The sequence below is a fragment of the Henckelia pumila genome, chromosome 1, assembly GCF_033568475.1.
Source record: "Henckelia pumila isolate YLH828 chromosome 1, ASM3356847v2, whole genome shotgun sequence".
Taxonomy (NCBI): Eukaryota; Viridiplantae; Streptophyta; class Magnoliopsida; order Lamiales; family Gesneriaceae; genus Henckelia; species Henckelia pumila.
In genome coordinates, this window is record NC_133120.1 from 102867245 (window position 1) to 102890274 (window position 23030).

Here is a 23030-nt window from a genome sequence, read left to right on the forward strand (position 1 = left end):
GAAATACATCTTATAGTCACCGTATATTCTAAAACCGTTCCTAGTCGATTGAGCCGTCCGATAATAAGGATAAGGATCGCTCGAGTTTGAGACTAGCATTTGCGATGCGGAGTACCACGTTTCATTGGTAGGGAACATGGAGATGTTCGAAGCATGCAAATGGATATTCATAGGATGAATAGTCGAACTACCCTATCCGGACTTTCCAAGTGGTTATCACTTATCGAGTGGATGAAGTCCGCGGTTTTGGTTGTACACCATTAGTCCTTACGACTTGAAACATCATGGAGACTCTATATGCTAGTACTGTGCTTTGACTCGTTTACCGACTCTGAGGGGGTCATCAGGTGTCGAGATTGGGTACAGTTACGACACATATAGGAGTCAATGCATTGTTGTCAAGGATTCACCACATACTTGCGAGTGTGGATATCCTATGCGATCTGAGGAGATATTAGTGTGACAAATCTCTGGCCAGAGTAATTGATGTGATTTAAGAAATGGTTTCTTAGTAGCACATGCGATGTCACTAATTTGATCTTCAAGATGTATTGCATAGTTATCGAATCTTGAGCGACTCTCGATATACCAATGGTTGTTGATTCGATCGGGATATATGGATGAAGGGACCGTACTGTACGCTAACCAAAATCTACTGGTTCTTGTAGGCACTATCAGTGATACCTAGGGAATCATGGGGCGATGTTGCTAGGCGCTTTACCATGATTCGTTGGGCAAGTCGGAAAGTGTTGTTCCGAGTCACAAGGAGTTGTGAGCCCACGGCTAGCTGTATCCCTGAACCATTGAGGGTCACACAGTGTAATGGAGTTTTAATCCCCGTTGAGATAGTTAAATTTAAAGAGTTAAATTTAATGAACTAAGGAGTTGGACTTCTTAAATAAGAGTAAGGGAGTAGGATTTCCTAAAATGACATAGGGATGGACATTTTTGGAAACCACTGAATTCGGATTCAGGAAAATTTATTTTGACTTTAAAACGTGCAGAAATGGTTTCTGTACACATTGGTGAAATCGGTTCATCAATCGGAGTCACGATGAATTTTATATTAATTTCTGAACGAGCGGGCTTTGCTTGTCGGGCCCCAGCTTATGACTAATGGGCCCTAAGGTGTTAGTGGCCTGCATTATAAATAAGTTATTTCAGTACAGAAATTACACACAACAGGTCATTATTTTTTAGAGCAGAATTCGAAAACCCTAACCCCTCTCTCAAACATATTTCGGCCGCCCCCCTTCACTCTGTCAGAGAAAATTCCGGTCTGTGATTTTGAATCGCGGTCAGGAATAGCGAATCAGATTCGTTTATTCTCTTCGCAGAAAACTTCTGATAGATTTTCTAGTGCAATCTATCAGAGGGATTAAACCTCTGTTCGTGGACCTGATTGAAGGAGTTCATCGGTTCCAGGGAGAGACAACAAGAGCAGATAAAATCTGTTGGTGTCCATTAATCTCGTTGCGAGATTGGAGGTAAAATTTAATTAACAGTTATTTAAATTTTACACACACAATAATTCAATCGTTGAACGGTTGATACCCACACCATGGAATCGTTCCATGAGAAAAATTTTTAAACTTCCGCTGCACCGGGTATCAATCGTATTTGGTCTGGGAACTCGCCAGTTTTCCAACAGTGGTATCAGAGCCAGGTTGCTCAGATCAAACGATTGAATTAATCAATTGTACAAAATTTTTGAGTCTCGGTTTTTGAAACAAAATAAATATTTTTAAATAAAAAAAAAAAAAATTTCGGGGCAAAACCCGGGCAGCGATTGGATCGCTGCCCGGAGGGGGCGGCGATGGTCGCTGCCCCCGGGGGCGGCGCACGGCGCCGCCCAGAGCGCCGACTGTCGCCGCCCAGGGAGGCGCACGGCGCCGCCAGGGCAGCGCTGTGCGCTGCCCAGCGCAGCGCTGTGCGCCGCCCAGCGGCGGCGCCAGGCGCCGCCAGGGCAGCGAGTGTCGCTGCCTTAAGGGGGCAGCCGGGCTGCCCCTGGCCCGCGCCCCGGGTGCGGGCCGGCCCGGGAGTGTCCCGGGCGGCCCGCGGGAAAAATTAAATTTTTTATTTTTAAATTAATTTTAATATGTTAAAATTTTATTTTTGGTCCGGTCAAAAATTGTTTTTGATTGGTTCACGAGATTTCGGATCGAATTGTTCGAGTCCGTAAATTTTAAAATTGATTTTGGATAAATTTGAATTTTTGGAAAATTTTAATATTTTATCCGTAAATTGAATTTTGAAATCAATTATTTTGGTACAATTGATGATAAGATATGATCTTATGATATATTGAGTAAAATATGATTTTATTTGTAAAATTGGATTTTATAGATAAAATATGATTTTATTTGATATGGAGATAAAATATGATTTTATATGTGAAATGAGATTTTATATATAAAATATGATTTTATCTTGTTTAAATTTGAATTGCCACAGCATGTTATCCAATAAATTAATTTTGAATTAAATGTTATTGGATAAGGATGATCGATTGCCATGACCAATTTTGTAGGTGTATGTTAGGAATTTACATTTTGTTTTTATTGTTGTTGGTTTTATTAATGGGCCTGGTTTATGGCCCGATATGAATGTCATATGTAATAAAAGTGGGCTTGGTTTATAGCCCGTTCCCACCCCCTAAAAATGTATCCCCTACTTGTCATTGTTATTTATTGTAAATACATTAGATTTAGTGGGAGATCAAGATTTGAAGATGGTGGGCCCAGCAGACAATAAAGACTGAAGAAATGTAAATTGGAAGCATATGTAATAGGATTGCATTGCATACTGCATATTACCTAGGATTGGACTAAGACCCGTGATTGGCAACCACGGGTCAATTAGAAATGGAATCGATCATCCTATATAATATTTGATATTATGATTTTATGCATGTTTAGAACATAAATTGCGTGAATCCGGCAAGCATGCAATAAATTAAATATGATGAGACAAATATTTTTATAATTAAAAATCCCTCATTTTAAATATGATTTAAAATTTATATCAAGATAAATAAAGGAAATTTAAATTTGTTTAAATGTTCCCACCTTCCATCAACGGTCAATGTATGTGATGCTACCCGCGGATACGGTCCGGCTCATATTATTGGGGGGCCCGTCCGTCGGAAAGCTGTACATTGGATCGACAAATGTTGTAAGTTGGGTGGAACTCCCATGGGATCGGCTCATATTATTGGGGGATCCACATGGCGACCGTCCATCACAACTTAATATTGATGGGTCATCTTGACATGTCACTTTAAACGGCGTCATATTATTGGGCCCTTATTGGACATGAGGTAAATACATGGGGGTTGCTTTGGAAGCAATTGGGCTCTACCTTTTGAGAATTATGGTTGGCTGATATTATTCGGGACCATAAGTTTGTCAATTGGACTCCATGTTCTCACTAAGAAAAAAGTTTCCCGTTTTCACTAGAGGGTGGTGAAATCGTTAAAATAGTGGGAGTGAGATTCATAAAATTAAATACGCCTATTTTATGTCTTAGTAAATTGTTAAACAATCATTGATATATGTCTGTTTTCCTTTTTAGTATTTCATACAATGAATTCGCGAAATCCTTTATTCTCGATCCTCGAACAAAACAAGCTGACTGGCGCCAACTATACGGAATGGTTCCGGAAGTTGAAGATTGTCTTAACTTCGGAGAAAATGCTCTACGTGTTAGAGAAAGCACCTCCGAAGGAAGCACCAGCCGATGTAAGTCCGGAGGAATTGGCCAAGCTTGATGCATGGTGGGACCATGACATCAAGACCAAATGCTATATGCAAGCCTCGATGTCTGATGAACTCCAGAGGCGATTTGAGGACACGGTGAATGCTGCTGACATTCACGCGCAACTCAAGGAACTTTTTGGGGCTCAGTCGAGGGCTGAAAGGTTCTCTACTGTTAAGGAGTTGATGACGTGCCGCATGCGTGAAGGGACTTCGGTCCGTGATCATGGGGTACGAGTGATTTGGCTCATACAGAAGTTAGCGACCCTTGATTTGGTGTTGGAGCATGAACTCAATGTGGACTTGTTGCTTCTGTCTCTACCTTCTTCATTTGATGGATTCGTGATAAATTTTAATATGAACAAGATAGAGGCCACCCTTGAAGAGATGGTCAATATGCTCGTTACATATGAATCCACACTTAAGAAGGATAAGCCAGCTTTCTTGGTGGGCTCCTCATCTTCTGCTAAGAAGGGGCCAAGTATGAAGGGCAAGAAACGTTCTGCCCCACCCAAGAAAGTTGAGCCCGAGAAGAAGCAAAAGACAAAGGCTTCAAACAATGGAAAATCCAAGGATGTTTGCCATTACTGCAAGAAGCCGGGTCATTGGAAGCGCAACTGCAAGGAGTATCTTGAGCAGTTGGGAACTGCAAAGGGTATGTTCTATATCGAAATAAACATGTCACTTAATACAACTTCTTGGGTATTGGATACCGGATGTGGATCTCACATTTGCAATGATTTGCAGGTGATGACAAGAAGTCGCAGGCTTAGAATGGGTGAGACCCAGCTGAGGCTCGGGAATGGTTCCAGAGTTGAAGCTACGGCCATTGGAGATGTTTGTTTGATTTTGCAGAATGGTTTTAAGTTATTGTTAAGAGATGTTTTGTTTGTGCCAGATTTAATTAAAAACATTATTTCTATTTCTATGCTTGATAGAGATGGTTATTCTTGCAATTTTGTGAATGGGATTTGCAATATTTACAAGAATGAATGTTTAATTGGAAATGGACAACTTGAAAACGATCTATACAATTTAAAACTAAAAGACGTTCCAGTGAATTATGTTGATAAACCGGCGACAACAAACAAAAGGAAAATCGATAGTCAAAACCCGGCAAACCTATGGCACGCTAGACTAGGTCATATTTCCTCAAGGAGGATGAACAAGCTAGTGGGAGAGGGCATGTTTGATATGTCTGATATTAACTCTCTACCTACTTGTGAATCCTGCCTGAAAGGAAAAATGACTAAATCTCCTTTTAAGGGGAAGCCTGAGCGTAGTCAAAATCTGTTGGATTTGATCCATACAGATGTTTGTGGTCCATTTAGAGTAGGGACTCAACATGGCCACACCTACTTCATTACCTTTACTGATGATTATTCAAGGTATGGGTATTTATATTTAATGAAATATAAGTCTGAAGCATTTGAAAAGTTCAAAGAATTCAAGGCTGAAGTAGAAAACAAGCTAGGTAAGAGTATTAAAGCACTTCGATCGGATCGAGGTGGAGAATACTTGAGTACCGAGTTCTTGGACTATCTGAAAGAGAATGGGATTCTCTCTCAGTGGACTCCTCCTATGACACCACAGCTTAATGGTGTATCGGAGCGTCGTAATCGAACTTTGTTGGACATGGTTCGATCCATGATGAGCTTCACTGAGCTTCCACCTTCGTTTTGGGGCTATGCGCTTGAAACGGCGGTATTGTTGTTGAACAACGTCCACACTAAAGCAGTGGACAAGACACCATACGAGTTATGGAATGGCAAAGCTCCTAAGTATTCGTACTTAAGGATTTGGGGATGTCCTGCTTACGTGAAGCGGACAGTGGGAGATAAGTTGGATAGTCGATCCAGCTTGTGTTATTTTGTGGGGTATCCGAAGAATTCAATCGGATATTATTTCTATTATCCTGCTGAAACAAAGGTGTTTGTTTCACGGAATGCCACCTTCTTGGAGAAGGAGTTCTTATTGGATAAGAAAGGCGAGATGATGGAACTCGAAGAAGTTCGAGAAGAACCCGATATACAAAATGACGATCCTACACCTCAGGAACCATTGCTGGACACGCCTGCACCTAGAAGATCCGAAAGGACTTCTAGACCTCCAGTTCGATATGGTCTTCTTCTTGAAGGGGATCAAGATGAACCCAACATTGGATGTGATCCAAGAAACTTCAAGGAAGCAATTTTTGATGCGGATTCGAATTTATGGCTTGAAGCTATGCAGTCTGAATTGGATTCGATGCATACAAACCAAGTCTGGTCTTTAGTAGATCCTCCTGATGGAATTGTTCCAATAGGATGTAAATGGATCTACAAAAGAAAGCTTGGGCCTGATGGTAAGGTATTGACCTACAAGGCGCGATTGGTGGCAAAAGGTTATACTCAAAGGCAAGGAGTTGACTATGATGAAACCTTTTCACCAGTTGCAATGTTCAAGTCCATAAGAATCCTGATTGCCATAGTTGCATGGTATGACTATGAGATATGGCAAATGGATGTGAAGAATGCTTTTCTTAATGGAGACATTAAGGAAGAAATCTATATGAAGCAGCCTGAGGGGTTCACATCCATGGGAAGCGAGCATAAGGTATGCAAGCTTCAGAGATCAATTTATGGTCTAAAACAAGCATCAAGAAGTTGGAACCAGAAATTTGATTAAACAATAAAAGATTTTGGTTTCATCAAGAATCCGGAGGAACCTTGCGTGTACAAGAAAGTAGTTAAGGATGCGGTGACATTCTTAGTACTTTATGTTGATGACATCCTACTCATTGGGAATGACGTAGGGATGTTGCAGTCAACAAAGATATGGTTATCAGGTAGATTTTCGATGAAGGATTTGGGTGAGGCATCCTACATTCTTGGGATACAGATCTATAGGGATAGATCTAAGAGAATGATAGGACTCACTCAATCAACCTACATCGATACCATATTGAAACGGTTTTCAATGGATGGGTCCAAGAGAGGACATCTACCCATGTGTCATGGAGTTTCTCTATCCAAGTCTATGTGTCCCAAGACTGATGAAGAGATAGAGAATATGACACATGTACCATATGCGTCAGCTATAGGTAGTATCATGTATGGGATGATATCTACCAGACCGGATGTAGCATTTGCTCTGAGTGTCACGAGCAGATATCAGTCTAATCCTGGTCAGATGCATTGGAAAGCCGTGAAGGACATTCTTAAGTACTTGCGAAGGACTAAGAATATGTTCATGGTTTATGGAGGACGAGAACTCAAACTGGAAGGCTATACCGACTCTAGCTTCCAAAGTGATGTGGATGACTCGAAGTCAACCTCTGGATTTGTGTTCATGCTCAATGGCGGTGTTGTCTCTTGGAAGAGTTCCAACCAGGACACCACAGCGGATTCCACCACTGAGGCTGAATACATTGCAGCATCAGCTGCTGCTAAAGAGGCCGTTTGGATGAGGAATTTCGTCCAAGAGTTGGGCGTCATTCCTGAATTTGTTGGTCCAGTCCCGGTGTACTGCGACAACACGGGTGCCGTTGCTCAAGCAAAGGAACCAAGGTCTCATCAAAGATCCAAACACGTACTGAGGAAATACCACATAATCCGGGAGATTGTGGAAAGAGGAGACATCATTGTCGAACGAGTGGCCTCTGCAGACAATATCGCTGATCCACTTACTAAGCCTTTGCCAGGACCATTGTTTGACAAACATCGTGAAGCAATGGGTCTACGTAGTATGACTAGTTGGCTATAGGGCAAGTGGGAGATTGTAAGAGTGGGTGCCCAGTGAGCCAACTGTGTGGCTATGGGCTTTGATGACTCTTTGTATAAACGATATTTTGTTTAATATTATTTACACTATTATGGAAATGACTTTATATTACTTCATATTGTTATATTGTGATATAATATTGTTGTTTTGATAAAGACCTTGAATATACTATAGTGTATGTAAGATGTGGTAGAACATGGAGATGTCTATCATGAAATACATCTTATAGTCACTGTATATTCTAAAACCGTTCCTAGTCGATTGAGCCATCCGATAATAAGGATAAGGATCGCTCGAGTTTGAGACTAGCATTTGCGATGCGGAGTACCACGTTTCATTGGTAGGGAACATGGAGATGTTCGAAGAATGCAAATGGATATTCATAGGATGAATAGTCGAACTACCCTATCCGGACTTTCCAAGTGGTTATCACTTATCGAGTGGATGAAGTCCGCGGTTTTGGTTGTACACCATTAGTCCTTACGACTTGAAACATCATGGAGACTCTATATGCTAGTACTGTGCTTTGACTCGTTTACCGACTCTGAGGGGGTCATCAGGTGTCGAGATTGGGTACAGTTACGACACATATAGGAGTCAATGCATTGTTGTCAAGGATTCACCACATACTTGCGAGTGTGGATATCCTATGCGATCTGAGGAGATATTAGTGTGACAAATCTCTGGCCAGAGTAATTGATGTGATTTAAAAAATGGTTTCTTAGTAGCACATGCGATGTCACTAATTTGATCTTCAAGATGTATTGCATAGTTATCGAATCTTGAGCGACTCTCGATATACCAATGGTTGTTGATTCGATCGGGATATATGGATGAAGGGACCGTACTGTACGCTAACCAAAATCTACTGGTTCTTGTAGGCACTATCAGTGATACCTAGGGAATCATGGGGCGATGTTGCTAGGCGCTTTACCATGATTCGTTGGGCAAGTCGGAAAGTGTTGTTCCGAGTCACAAGGAGTTGTGAGCCCACGGCTAGCTGTATCCCTGAACCATTGAGGGTCACACAGTGTAATGGAGTTTTAATCCCCGTTGAGATAGTTAAATTTAAAGAGTTAAATTTAATGAACTAAGGAGTTGGACTTCTTAAATAAGAGTAAGGGAGTAGGATTTCCTAAAATGACATAGGGATGGACATTTTTGGAAACCACTGAATTCGGATTCAGGAAAATTTATTTTGACTTTAAAACGTGCAGAAATGGTTTCTGTACACATTGGTGAAATCGGTTCATCAATCGGAGTCACGATGAATTTTATATTAATTTCTGAACGAGCGGGCTTTGCTTGTCGGGCCCCAGCTTATGACTAATGGGCCCTAAGGTGTTAGTGGCCTGCATTATAAATAAGTTATTTCAGTACAGAAATTACACACAACAGGTCATTATTTTTGAGAGCAGAATTCGAAAACCCTAACCCCTCTCTCAAACATATTTCGGCCGCCCCCCTTCTCTCTGTCAGAGAAAATTCCGGTCTGTGATTTTGAATCGCGGTCAGGAATAGCGAATCAGATTCGTTTATTCTCTTCGCAGAAAACTTCTGATAGATTTTCTAGTGCAATCTATCAGAGGGATTAAACCTCTGTTCGTGGACCTGATTGAAGGATTTCATCGGTTCCAGGGAGAGACAACAAGAGCAGATAAAATCTGTTGGTGTCCATTAATCTCGTTGCGAGATTGGAGGTAAAATTTAATTAACAGTTATTTAAATTTTACACACACAATAATTCAATCGTTGAACGGTTGATACCCACACCATGGAATCGTTCCATGAGAAAAATTTTTAAACTTCCGCTGCACCGGGTATCAATCGTATTTGGTCTGGGAACTCGCCAGTTTTCCAACACGAAGAAGCGAGAAAGGTTTGAATCATTCTTGTTGAGGATGGAATGATGTTTTTGAGCTGATTTTGAGTTGAATAATCTTGAATAGCTAGTGATGTGTATTCGTGATTATATTCTCAGATTTGAAGAATTCAAGAATACAGATTCGACTTGAGAATGATTTGATCACGATGTGGAAATTGTTCTACCATGAGGTGTTCATGATGAATTGAGCTAAAGTTGGAAGTTGAATTTGTGTAAGGATGGTTCAAATATGGAACATCGTCAACTCGAAAATGACAGGTATAAGACAACATCGAGATTCAGGACTATGATACTCGAGATTGATGAATCTTGAGTAGTCCGCCAAATCACATGCTTGTTATGTTTTATTTTTTATTGAGAACTTGTTATTGTTCTTATTGATCCATCACAGGTAGTGGATCTTTATTTGATTATAAGATGAGATAGGAGATATGAATTGATTCTTTGCCAAGATAAGATATGATCTTATTTTCTAGTCTGATGAGACGACGATAGATGGATATCCATGTCAAGATCGTATACGAATCTTGATGGCATCGAAGTTATAAGAATCAATTCTTGAGATAGCGCGCTATAGAAATTTGAAAGATAGATTGAGAGATTTTGATTTGATATTTTGAATCGATACATGCGTTATTTACTCCGATTGTCGAGTCGATTATGATTATAGGCGTTATGATTTATTTAACGCTTATATGTCGATTATACTGAGAATTATATTCTCACCGGAGTTTATCCGGCTGTTGTCTTGTTTTGTATGTGTGCATGACATCAGGTGGGACAGGAGCTTGTTAGAGATGGCGTGTTAGCTCACGAGAGAAGATTAGCACGTGAGGACTCGGGTTTTAAGCTGAAGAATAGTAGTTAGATTGCATCAAATTGAGTATAGAACTTGAGATATGAAGTTCGTTATGATATGTTGAATAGCTTGTTGATTTTAGTTTTTACACAATTCAATTGATATATGAAATGCATGAGTTGATGATTGTAAGTTTATACATGTTGATATGCATGTTCTAGAATTGATAAACCTTGATTGAGTTGGTTTTGAGTTGATTTGGATTGAGATGCTTAGGCCTTGATTTGCAGTTAACATCAATTGAAGTCTATTGTTTTTTTTCCGGAACAGGGCACCAGGATCGATCCTGGAAAAGTGTAGCTCACGAGAGAAGTTTGTACCGTTACGCCGTTGGATTGGAATTTATTAGACTTTTGGCTTGTTACTTGTATTGAGACTGAAGTGATCTCTTAGCGGATATGTTTAGGCTGATGTATATTGATTTGAAGCTATGTATTAATTGGTATTGATGTTGGAAATGAAGTCGATCTTGTTCGGTTACCAATTTTCAATCGTTACTTCGCCGAACTTAAGATTTGAAGTTGTTTTGCTAGCTGCTTATTGAACTGATATATTCGTGAAGATGTTAGGATGTTGTATCCATTTGATTCTTCACTTTCATAATTGTATTGATGATGAACAACTCAAGACTTTGCATTCGAACCGACGAAGAAGCGAGAAAGGTTTGAATCATTCTTGTTGAGGATGGAATGATGTTCTTGAGCTGATTTTGAGTTGACTAATCTTGAATAGCTAGTGATGTGTATTCGTGATTATATTCTCAGATTTGAAGAATTCAAGAATACAGATTCGACTTGAGAATGATTTGATCATGATGTGGAAATTGTTCTACCATGAGGTGTTCATGATGAATTGAGCTAAAGTTGGAAGTTAAATTTGTGTAAGGATGGTTCAGATATGGAACATCGTCAACTCGAGAATGACAGGTATAAGACAACATCGAGATTCAGGACTATGATACTCGAGATTGATTAATCTTGAGTAGTCCCCCAAATCACATCCTTGTTATGTTTTATTTTTGATTGAGAACTTGTTATTGTTCTTATTGATCCATCACAGGTAGTGGATCTTTATTTGATTATGAGATGAGAGAGGAGATATGAATTGATTCTTTGCCAAGATCAGATATGATCTTATTTTCTAGTCTGATGAGACGACGATAGATGGATATCCATGTCAAGATCGTATACGAATCTTGATGGCATCGAAGTTATAAAGAATCAATTCTTGAGATAGCGCGCTATAGAAATTCGAAAGATAGATTGAGAGATTTTGATTTGATATTTTGAATCGATATATGCGTTATTTACTCCGATTGTCGAGTCGATTATGATTATAGTCGTTATGATTTATTTAACGCTTATATGTCAATTATACTGAGAATTATATTCTCACCGGAGTTTATCCGGCTGTTGTCTTGTTTTGTATGTGTGCATGACATCAGGTGGGACAGGAGCTTGTCAGAGATGACGTGTTAGCTCACGAGAGAAGATTAGCACGTGAGGACTCGGGTTTTAAGCTAAAAAATAGTATTTAGATTGCATCAAATTGAGTATATAACATGAGATATGAAGTTCGTTATGATATGTTGAATAGCTTGTTGATTGTAGTTTTTACACTATTCAATTGATATATGAAATGCATGAGTTGATGATTGTAAGTTTATACATGTTGATATGCATGTTCTAGAATTGATAAACCTTGATTGAGTTGGTTTTGAGTTGATTTGGATTGAGATGCTTAGGCCTTGATTTGCAGTTAAAATCAATTGAAGTCTGTTGTTTTTTTTTCGGAACAGGGCACCAGGATCGATCCTGGAAAAGTGTAGGATCGATCCTGGCACAAGATTTAGCTTGGGCAGAAACATGCATAAAAGTCCCAGGATCGATCCTGGATTTTCCCAGGATCGATCCTGTCCAAAATTTAAAAAAAAAAAATTTTTTTGTGCCCTGCTTTGATTATTCTTCAATGGTTTGATTAGTGGTTTCATTAATCATTAGTTGTCCTAATACGAGATTAGCAACCCGAGGTTCCCACAATAGGTGCGGACCTAGAGTTGGTAGAGCTTGCACTGATTTGAGGTACGAAAGTACTGTTCGAGATATCCTGACTGAGTATGCATGCATTATGTGACTGCATGATTTATATATCATTGATTTATGCTGCATTCATTTGCATATTGAGCTATCTCATTTGAGATGTCTGTTAGTAGGGTTTTACCCTATTCTGTTAGTGGTTGGACTTTCATCGATTTGGGTCCGACATATACACTGGTATTTCGGTATGAGAGCCACCTCCTGAAGCGATGGCACATCGTGCTACATACCAGGTCCGGTCTGTCTTTGTTATCTGATCCTTGACCTCGAGTTTTAGGGGGTTCACTTTGCATGCATGTATACTCATACTCTCATGCTGAGCGTTTTATGCTCACGTCTCATACTCTGTGTTTCTGGACACCCTATTCCATGGGGCAGGTTTGCGACTGGACGAGGCGGGTGGTTCCAAGAGAGGCTAGGCAGGGGTTGGCCAGCAGAAGCTTTGCCTAGGTTTTATTTCTGTTGTATTGGATTGATACAGAGTTCTATTGGGTTGTATTATTATTTGGGTATTTACATATTCCTTTCCTTGGGATTGTATTTTAATTATTCATTTTTGCAGTTTATTCTGATATCTATTTAATTAAGTTAATTGCATGTCTATGCTTTTGTTAGTAGGTGATCTCGATAAGGGTCACTACATGTAGAACGTTGTTTTTAAGACGAAATGAAAAAAGAACGAAGTTTGGATTTATTATGAATTTTTGAAGGTTAATTCAAAAATGGGTGTTTCGAGAATTATTGGGATTGTGTTTAAATTGGATGAATTATTGTTTTAATGAGTTGTTTGGAAGGATATATTGATGTTTGTAATTCCGGATAGTCGAATTTATAGTTGTTATGCCGCCGTTCCGAGTTTTGAATATTGTTTGTTTGAATTGATCGATCCGGGTTTTGTTTGAATTGAGAAGTTGATAAAGGGCTTATTAATCTTCATTTCAGATATGGTTGAAGTTAGTCGAGCTTGAGCAATGATTCGAAGTTGATTCAATATAATTCAAAGAACGGTTTGTATCGAATTCTATTTCGAAGATTAATTGACTCGAATACTTGAATGAAAATTTATTGAAAAATTATTTGGTGTTGATTTCCATATTTGGAGCACCAATAGAATCGAAGAAAATGTAAATGACGACATCGAATTGAAAGCGATGAATACTCGAGTTTTGATTAACTCTCGAGTCCCTAAAATCATATACATGCATGTTTACTTGCTTTTGATTAATTACGTACTTGAATTGAATTATGTGAATGTATTACGAATCTTATATGCATTCATATTTGATTCGAGACTTGAATGGTTGAGATGCCAATTTTGAAAGTAGACGATTTAGAGAGCTATATTGAAGTGGCTTTGGATTTCAAGTTTTTCCAAGTGCTGGAATACTTTTTATAGTTGCTCTAAAGTCTAGAGGAGCGAGATATACCGCATTCACCTCGATTGGGAGAGTCGGTGATTTTTGGTAATATCTTGGCCTCGGGATCCCAACCGAAGATTCGAAAACGAAATCCCTTTGAGTATTGATTTAAACAATCTTGAACCCCGATGACATGCATTGCATTTCAATATTAGATTCATGTCGTTGAATTACTACGTGAATTTTCACTACAAGAAAAATGCTCATCAACAACACTCAATAGACAACGGTTTTATGCCAAAACCGTTGTATTTCACTTTATGACAACAGTTTTAAGAAAAAACCGTTGTCTTTTAGCGTTGTCCAATAAAAAAGACAACATTTTTTTTAAAATCGTTGTCTTTTGGTGGTATAAAAAACAGTTATTTAAAATTGTTGTCTATAAGCGTTTATTTCAGGCCTACGACAACGGTTTTTGTTGACTGTTGTCTTTGAGAGTCTTTTTAATTGCAAAAGACAACGGTTTTAAAAACCGTTGTATATATCCGTTGTCTTTTGGGCTTTTGGCTTTCTATACTTGATTGAATTATGGGCTTTTGTCTTATTGGCTTTTGGCTTTTGGCTTTTGGCTTTCTATACTTAATTGAATAGTTGTTCTCTTTTGAAAGTCGCGTACGTTTCACACTAAAATCTCACTCTCACTCACTATACGTACTCACACGATTCTTCAGAATCCCCATTTCATCGTCAACCTTCTTCTCAGCCATGACCCAAACCTCTTCCTTCCCGGAGCACCCATTCGGATATATTGTTGGTGACTCTTCTCTACCGCTTCCTGGATCTCGCACGACTCCGATTAAGTTCAAGCTGCACCCATTTGGAGTGATTTTGTTGGTGACTCTTCTCTATCGCTTATGTGGATTCATATCCCATTTCTGGCCCATATGATACACCGTACGTACATCGCTTCGCCATGGCCAAAAGCCCTAAATCCAGATCTGAAATTGTAAGTGTTTATCGGGTAATTTAGCATTGTCATGTTAAGGGGATGACCCAAAAGGCTTTTCCGTGTAGACTCTTAACTCTTGTATTCTTTACTTACACCATACGTACAATCCGCCAATATTGATTTTTTGACGTAAAAATTTCCTCTCGTTGAGCTCGCACTTAATAGATGAATTCAGTGCAAAATCTGACTACACTCTAGTTTTCTTGTTTTGTCCAAGACAGAGCCCGTGTGTTCTCGATGTGGGGAGAAGAGGAATATGGGATCGGTGTGTGTGAAAAAGTTGGGATGGGGGGTGTTCCTGATAGAAAATGGGGTGGTGAAGGGGATGCAATTATCGTTTAAATTTTGACAAGTTTTATGGTTTCTTTTTATGTTTAATTTAGTTGAATATTGGCCAGAATGTAGTAAAATAGGGATGATTACATGAAAAGTGGTTTTTGGAAATTTCAGAAATTTTGATCATATTTAGTTGTGTGAAAAAGTATTACTTGGAAAATATGAGCTGAGCTTGAAGCGGGCTATACCATCAGTATAAGATTAATTTAATCATATTTTATGGGTTGTGGGAATTTTTAATTGTTAGTGTTGAATTTTGATTTGAAATCCTTATTGTTTTATGGTAATTAAAGGTTGTATTCAACATTATGCTCGTTCAACCCTAGCACTCTGTTTCCTTCTCGTTTCAGACGTGAGTAAGCCCCTTTTCGGAAGAGACTTGACTACATGAAGAATCCATCCATTCCAGCCCCTGCTAGTTGATATCCAGATCGTGCTGCTTGAATTTTATGGACATTTGAAGCTTATTTCCAGCTCATTTCTTCAGTTATTGTAAGCTGCCTATAAATAAAACTTTATTCATTTAATTCAAATTTGATTTCATCACGATTATCATACTAATATGGATAATTAATTGTGCTAATTTGAAGGAGAAAGATCTTGGTTGCAGCAACATAGAAAAAGTGGAACGGAGTGTGTCAATTTCAAACCTTGGATTATTTGAAGGTAATAATTTGAAGTTGTAGTGAGTTTTTTTTAATCAAAGCTTGATTACGAATTTGTGTATTGGAACACTACATAAGATAAATTATAAATGTTTTCTTATGGTTTCTTAAGTTATAGTTTTTGTTAGACGATTTATGGACTTAAGTTGTAGCATATATATGTTTAATTTATTTTTTGAAATATCTATCGAAGTAAATATGCAAAGTTTGCATATGAACAAGGAAAATAGACTCCAGAGAGGAGAGGACAGGAGTGGAGAGGAGGTTGTTCGAGAAATTGAATAGGAAACAAGGGATTTTATAGCCAAAAGAATATGGGCATTATACCTTTTTATAGGTAGATTAAATAAAAAATGGCAATTAGTAGGTGCAAAAGAAAGATTCATATTCTTAGGTTCTTGCTACTGTTTATAGTAACCGCATGTCACTTCCATAAACAAGAGAGCTTTAAAGCATTCTAATATATTCAAAGCATGCATAAAATATTAATGATTGATTAGTGGTGTTTTTTTATAGCAGAGTTGCAATTACACGTAATCTTTGTTTAAAAAGTTAATAGAGATTTTGTATCACATTTTCTGGTAAATTAAAGGAATACGAAAACTAAGCAGTTCTTCTGCTTGTATCAACCTAAGCATAAACTTTTCTCAAATACTTTAAATACTTTTATTCTTATCTCTTGTGATGCATGCAAGTTCGCTTATTTGATGCACAAATCATGAAGGAAATCTTTTTTGTTCGCTGTTGACAAATAGGAATACATTGCTATATTTCTTGTTTTTATTTATTTAAAACTAAGCAGTTCTTCTGCTTGTATCAACATAAGCATAATCTTTTTTCGTGATGAAACATAAAACTTTTGAATGAAGAAGTGTTTCCACTGCAAGGAATATGACTGCAATAGTTCTTAGCTTTTAGTGTAGACAGTACTAAATTTGCAACTGGTGGAGTTGTAAGCTCTTTTATGATGGCTATCATTATGTATTGGTCCTTGAATTTATGATTTACTGCTGTTGGTGCATTTTATGGTCTTATATTTTGTTAAATGTGTGGCCCTTGTGAAAATATCAGTTTGGTTTGCCTGGAGATTCTAACCTAGTGTTCCTGACGCATTTTAGATTTTTTAGATTTTTGAGAATTTTATTGATTTGATCGCGTAGACGGGTTCGTGGACGGACGAGAAACCAAAATTCCTAGCCAAAAATATTTTATGAGCTTGACAAGCCTTAAAATAATATTTTAAGGTATTTTGTTAAAAAAAAATTTGTATTTAATTATATATTTATTTAAGGATTGATTTTTAGCCAAAATTAGTCTATTTATTGACTTTTATTGATTTTTAAAATTTTCCTAATTAATTATTTCGAGTTTTAGGCTTATTCATCAGATTATTATTATTATTATTAGAGAGTTTTAATTATATTTGTTTAGGTATATTATCTAGATACTTATTATTTTAATTATTAGCATAATTATAACCTAGAATTAAACCTAAAATAAATTCCTACCCTACGTTTTCTCCATCAGCCGCCTTCCCCCCACCCCCCCACCTCATTCTTCAGTTTTTCATCGGCTTCCAGCAGAAAACACAGTCCATAGTCGATCCTTCATAGATTTTTGGAGTTCTTGGTTCGTTCGTCGTCCCACAGACCCGTAGACGCATCAATCTTCAGTCAAAAAAATTAAAAGGCATGTCTAAATCCTTTCTTTGGCCACCATATAAGCTATTACACGATTGTTTTACAGATCCTTCATGTTTTTGTACTGTTAGCATCGATTTTATGTAAGATTTTGATTGGTTATATCACAACTCATGTTTGTTTGGTTTGTTTTGCATCTCCACCTCACGTTTTTCTTACCTGGTGAAGTAAGGCTGCTGGTCATGACCTAAAAGGGGTTCATTAGGGTCCTTATGGTCGGTTTGTTTGGGTGGTTCGAGCCAAGAGAGGGCCAGGCAGAAGCTACACCAGCTGATGGTTAGGCTGTGCGCAGGTCTAGGGTTGCAGGGAAGGGGTTCGATTTCTCTTTCCCTGGACTGCATGGGGTCGGGATTGGGGTTTGGTTTGGACCGCCCATACGTGGTCTACGTCTGGGCGGTGGTGCTTCGACCAAGGATGGCCGGAGCAGGGCGGCAGTAGCCATGGAATGGCTGCTGCTCGCCCAGCATGTTGATGTACATTACATCGGCGATATTAGATTGGGCTCATCTTTGGTTCTTTAAGATGTGCTTTACATTCCAGATTTTAAATTTAATCTACTTTCAATTAGTTCTCTACTTGCCAACACAAGCACGATGATACATTTTTTTTCAGGACTCCTTCATAATTCAGGATCTCCCAACCAAGAGGACGATTGGCAAGGGTAAACAAATTGAGGGGTTATATGTACTGGACACAAAGAGCACATCTTCTGAAGTACTTATAAACCAACTACATACTTCTATTTGGCACGGTAGACTTGGCAATCCTTCAATCAAGATATTAAGCAATCTTAAAGGGAGTTTGAACATCAACAAACTTGACTCACGACAAAGTACACCATGTCATATATATCCATTAGCAAAACAGAGATGACTACCATTTGTTGCACATCATAATATGTCTTCAAATGCATTTGATTTCATTCATTGTGACATTTGGGGTCCTTATCATGTATCTACATGTAAAAATCAAAACTATTTTGTGACTTTAGTGGATGATTGTACTCGTTTCACATGGGTGTTTCTTAATCAACATAAATCTGAAGTGTTGCGTGTGGTTTCCAGATTCTGTACCTTAGTTGAAACTCAGTTTAATGTCAAAATAAAAGCCTTTCGTAGAGACAATGCTAAAGAATTGGCTTTTATAGAGTTATTTCAGCAAAAAGGCATACTTCATCAATTCTCTTGTGTTCAAACCCCACAACAAAACTCGGTCGCTGAGAGGAAACACCAACATTTGTTAAATGTTGCCCGAGCATTACTTTTCCAGTCACATGCACCTACTCGGTTTTGGGGAGATTGCATATTTGTTAAGCCACATACTTGATCAACAGAGTACCATCTCCATCCACTCATAACAAGTCTCCATATGAGTTACTGCATCGAAAGGAAGTTGATTATTCTCATCTCCCGGTGTTTGGTTGTCTTGCATTTGCATCTTCACTTGCAGTGAATAGAGAAAGATCTTGCCTCGAGCTCGAATCTGTATTTTCTTGGGTTATCCTCCTGGAGTGAAAGGATACAAACTCCTTGTTATTAAGCTGAAGGAAACATTTATATCTCGACATGTGGTGTTTCATGAACACATTTTTTCATTTCATCACATGCTACCAACAGAAATCTCGATTGATCCATTTCCCAATATTGTTTTTCCTGTACCAGCAACCACATCTGACTTGGTACCTCATGACACAATGACAAATTCTCACTTAAATAGAACATTGGATGGTGATATTCCTGTGCCAGACTCATCTCCTACGATAGCTCCTTGATAAGTGTATTTTATGCACTTAATTTATATATGATTTGACTTGGATTTTGTGATGCATCGAATGGATATTATGCGTTTTTGTTGTTATTTTTGTGAGTTGCAAGGATTTGAAGAAAAATAGCAAGAAGAAGCGAAGAGATGAATTATAGACAGCAAAGTTTACAAAATAACTGGAGCTTATACAGACATACAAATCCGATCTCCACCCTTCAAATTAAATTTTTAGATGTTTTAAAGTTGCTGTCAAAATTTCAGCTCGATCCGACGGCTAAAACTCAAGATATGATTTTTGCAAGATTGCTGCACGTTGGACAAAAGGATTAGCGCCACAGCGCCATATTCCTAGCGCTCCAGCGCCCGTAATTTCATGACTTCAACGTCCCAGTGCCTCCTTTTGAGCGTCCAGCGCTAGATGTCCGTCATTGAAAAATAAAATACGAAACTTGAGCGCCCCAGCGCCTGATTACCAGCGCTTCAGCGCTTCGCAGTTTCTAGAATTTTGGAAAGTCTCTAATCGAGTTTAAAAAGAAATTTTGCAACTTATTCTGGGAGATACGAGGGTTTAGAGAGTTTTTGAGAGCATAAGGACGGCTATTGAGAGTTTAGAAGCACACAAGAGCTCGAGAATTCAGTACAAAGACGGCAGCATCCGACGACGAAAAAGCTTAATTCTACTTCGTTCTAGTTTTTTTTTTAACTCTATTTTATTTAGTTGATGGATTGTTGGAAAAAAATATTTTGTTTGATATTTTAATTTATTATGAACTAATTTCTTAGTCTAGAGGTAGACGGATCTTGACTGGAAACTATAATTGAGATATTTTGATTTATATATTTGAATTCTTTGCAAAGTTTATTTGTGTTTTCCTGATTTTAATGCTTTCAATTTACTGGCCATAGATTGAATGATACTTTATTTAGAATATATCACTCGAGAGAGAAGATTTTGAATACGACATAGGGAAATACATCTTTGGTGTTTATATTGTTCGAGAGACATATAACTCCATAGAAGTCATAGAAGAATTTTTGTGTCATTTACCGAATTTAATAATTGAACTTTGATAGATATATTGAGTTTGTTATTGAATACGAATTTCTGCTTGACACTCGAGAGAGGTAGTAGAAAATAATAGGAATTCTTAGCTAATAAACTAGAAGATTTTAGAATTGAACAATCATTAGAAATAAATTGTGGTTGACAGTCAAGTGAAGTTAAACCTCTAGCATTCATTGCTTATTGAATTTTTCTCTCGTGAACTCGTGATTATTTATTTTTGTTCTTGAAAATTTTAGTTTAATAAAAATCAAACCATTTTCGTAGCTCTATATAGGATTAGGATTAAATTAGTTTCAAATATTTGATATAATATCATTTATTCATTCTCCGTGGGATCGACTTGAACTTAATTCATATATTATAACTTGACATCGTGCGCTTGCAAGCGAAAAACACGCAACAAGTTTTTGGCGCCGTTGCCGAGGATGGATTTTATTTGATTTATATTAAATTGTGCTAATTGGTTTTAATTTTGATTTAGAGCATTTTATTTTATTTTATTTTGTTGGTTCTAATTTTAAAATTTTCCCTGTCTATGCAGTTTATGCGAAAAAACCAAAGTTACGACCAACTGCTCTTTGATCTGGAAATCGAGAAATCGAGAAAACTGCTAAAGCTTTGAGAAAATCTAGAAGAGAAGAGTTGCAACAAATGGCTGAAGAAAGGGAAAGAGCTGTCAATAATGCTTCGGTGCCGATCAGAGATCACTTTCGACCGGTGATCAATACTCATTATTCTGGAATAGCTCGGCAGAACATCACGGCGAATAATTTTGAGTTGAAGCCAGCTCTGATTAATATGGTGCAGCAGAATCAGTTTAAGGGTGCAGCTACTGAAGATCCAAATCTGCATCTGTGTACTTTTCTGGAGATTGCTGATACAGTGAAGATTCATGGTGTTATTGAGGACACCATCAGACTACAATTTTTCCCGTTCTCTCTTAGGAAAGATGCTCGTAGTTGGTTGCAGTCACTACCTCTTGGGAGCATCACTACATGGGAAGACATGAAATCTAAATTTTTGGCTAAGTACTTTCCGCCTGCCAAGTCTGCTCAGCTGAAAATTGAGATTACTACGTTCAAACAGCAAGATTATGAGCTATTGTATGAAGCTTGAGAGCGGTACAAGGAGTTGCTTAGGAAGTGTCCAAACCATAATTTTCCGAAATCGGAATAGATTGAGCTATTCTACAATGGTTTGAATGGCCCAACGAGGATTTCTGTGGATGCTGCAGCTGGAGGTTCAATATTTTCTAAATTTCCTGAACAGGCTTATGAGATGCTTGATCAAATGACTGTTAACAATTATCAGTGGCCAAGTGAGAGATCTGCGATAAGGAAGTCTGCTGGAATTCATGAGGTTGATGCGTTGACTGCGTTGACTGCTCAGATGGCTACTATTTCTACACAGTTGGCTACACTGACCAAAGACAATCAAGTTTCTATTAAGACAACATCGCTGGCGACTGCCGTAAATTCTGCTGATGTATTTGAGAGTGTGGAGCAAGCTCAATATGTGGACAACATAACTTACAACAATTATCGAGGTAATCCTGTACCCAATCAATATCACCCTAGTCTGTGTAATCATGAAAATTTTTCTTATGCTAACAATAATAATGTGTTGAATCCTCCTCCGGGATCAATACAAATAAGGGTGAGGGTAAGTCTCCTTTGGAGGATGTTGTTAATGCTTTTGTGCAGGAATAAAGCAAGAGGATGGCGAGGACTGAGACTCGCCTTGACAGCTTAGAGATGCATGTGTCCAACATGGGTGCTGTATTGCAATCCATGGAGACTAGCATTGGGCAGTTGGCGAATGCACTGAAAGATAATAACAGAGGACAATTCCCAAGTAATACTGAGGTGAATCCCAAGGAGCAGTGTAATGCTATCACGTTGAGGAGTGGAAAGCAGGTGGATAATGAAGAGGGCAAATCTGACAGAAAGACGTTTGAAAAATTTGCAGTTGACGAGAAGAAGGTCGAGGAGAAAGAGTCTGAACCTGAGCAGAAACCGATGTACAAACCTCCTCTTCCATACCCCCAAAGGTTCAAGAAAAAAGCAATGGACGAGCAGTTCTCAAAATTTTTGGAGATTTTTCAAGAAGATACATATCAACATCCCTTTTGCTGATGCTTTGGCACAAATGTCGAATTGTGCAAAGTTTATTAAAGAGGTGATGTCCAAAAAAAGGAGGTTGCAAGAAAATGAGGTGGTGAGCTTAACTGAAGAATTTAGTACTGTGCTCCAAAATAAGATGCCACAAAAGCTGAAGGATCCAGGGAGTTTTACTATTCCTTGCACTATTGGTTCTTCTTATTTTAATAATGCACTTTGCGATCTATGAGTTAGCATTAATCTGATGTCTTTGTCTATTTTCAGGAGCTTAGGACTTGGCGAGGTGAAGCCCGCAATGATCGCATTGCAGCTAGCTGATAGATCTATCACATATCCGCTTGGAATCATTGAAGATGTTTTTGTAAAAATAGATAAATTTATTTTTTCGGCGGATTTTGTTGTGCTAGATATGGAGGAAGATGCAAATATGCCACTGATATTTGGGAGACCTTTCTTGGCCACTGCTGATGCCAAGATTGAGGTGAAGAATGGTGAGTTGTCGATGGGTGTGGACGGCGAAAGAGTTATTTTTAATATATTCAAGAAATCAAGTAATCCACCCATCGAGGAACTATGCATGATTGAGCGAGTTGTGAAGCTGGCTGGTCATCCCAAACTTGTTCATGAGGTAGATTCAAAGAAGAATGATTCGAAG

At 38.3% G+C, this 23030-nt stretch overlaps 1 non-coding gene across 1 annotated transcript; it reads right to left on the minus strand.

Moving 5' to 3' along the window:
* Positions 1–21309: 21309 nt before the first annotated feature.
* On the minus strand, positions 21310–21415 carry LOC140876766 (small nucleolar RNA R71). The gene has a single exon (XR_012149000.1). It is a non-coding gene; the product is annotated as a small nucleolar RNA R71 (small nucleolar RNA).
* Positions 21416–23030: the final 1615 nt, after the last annotated feature.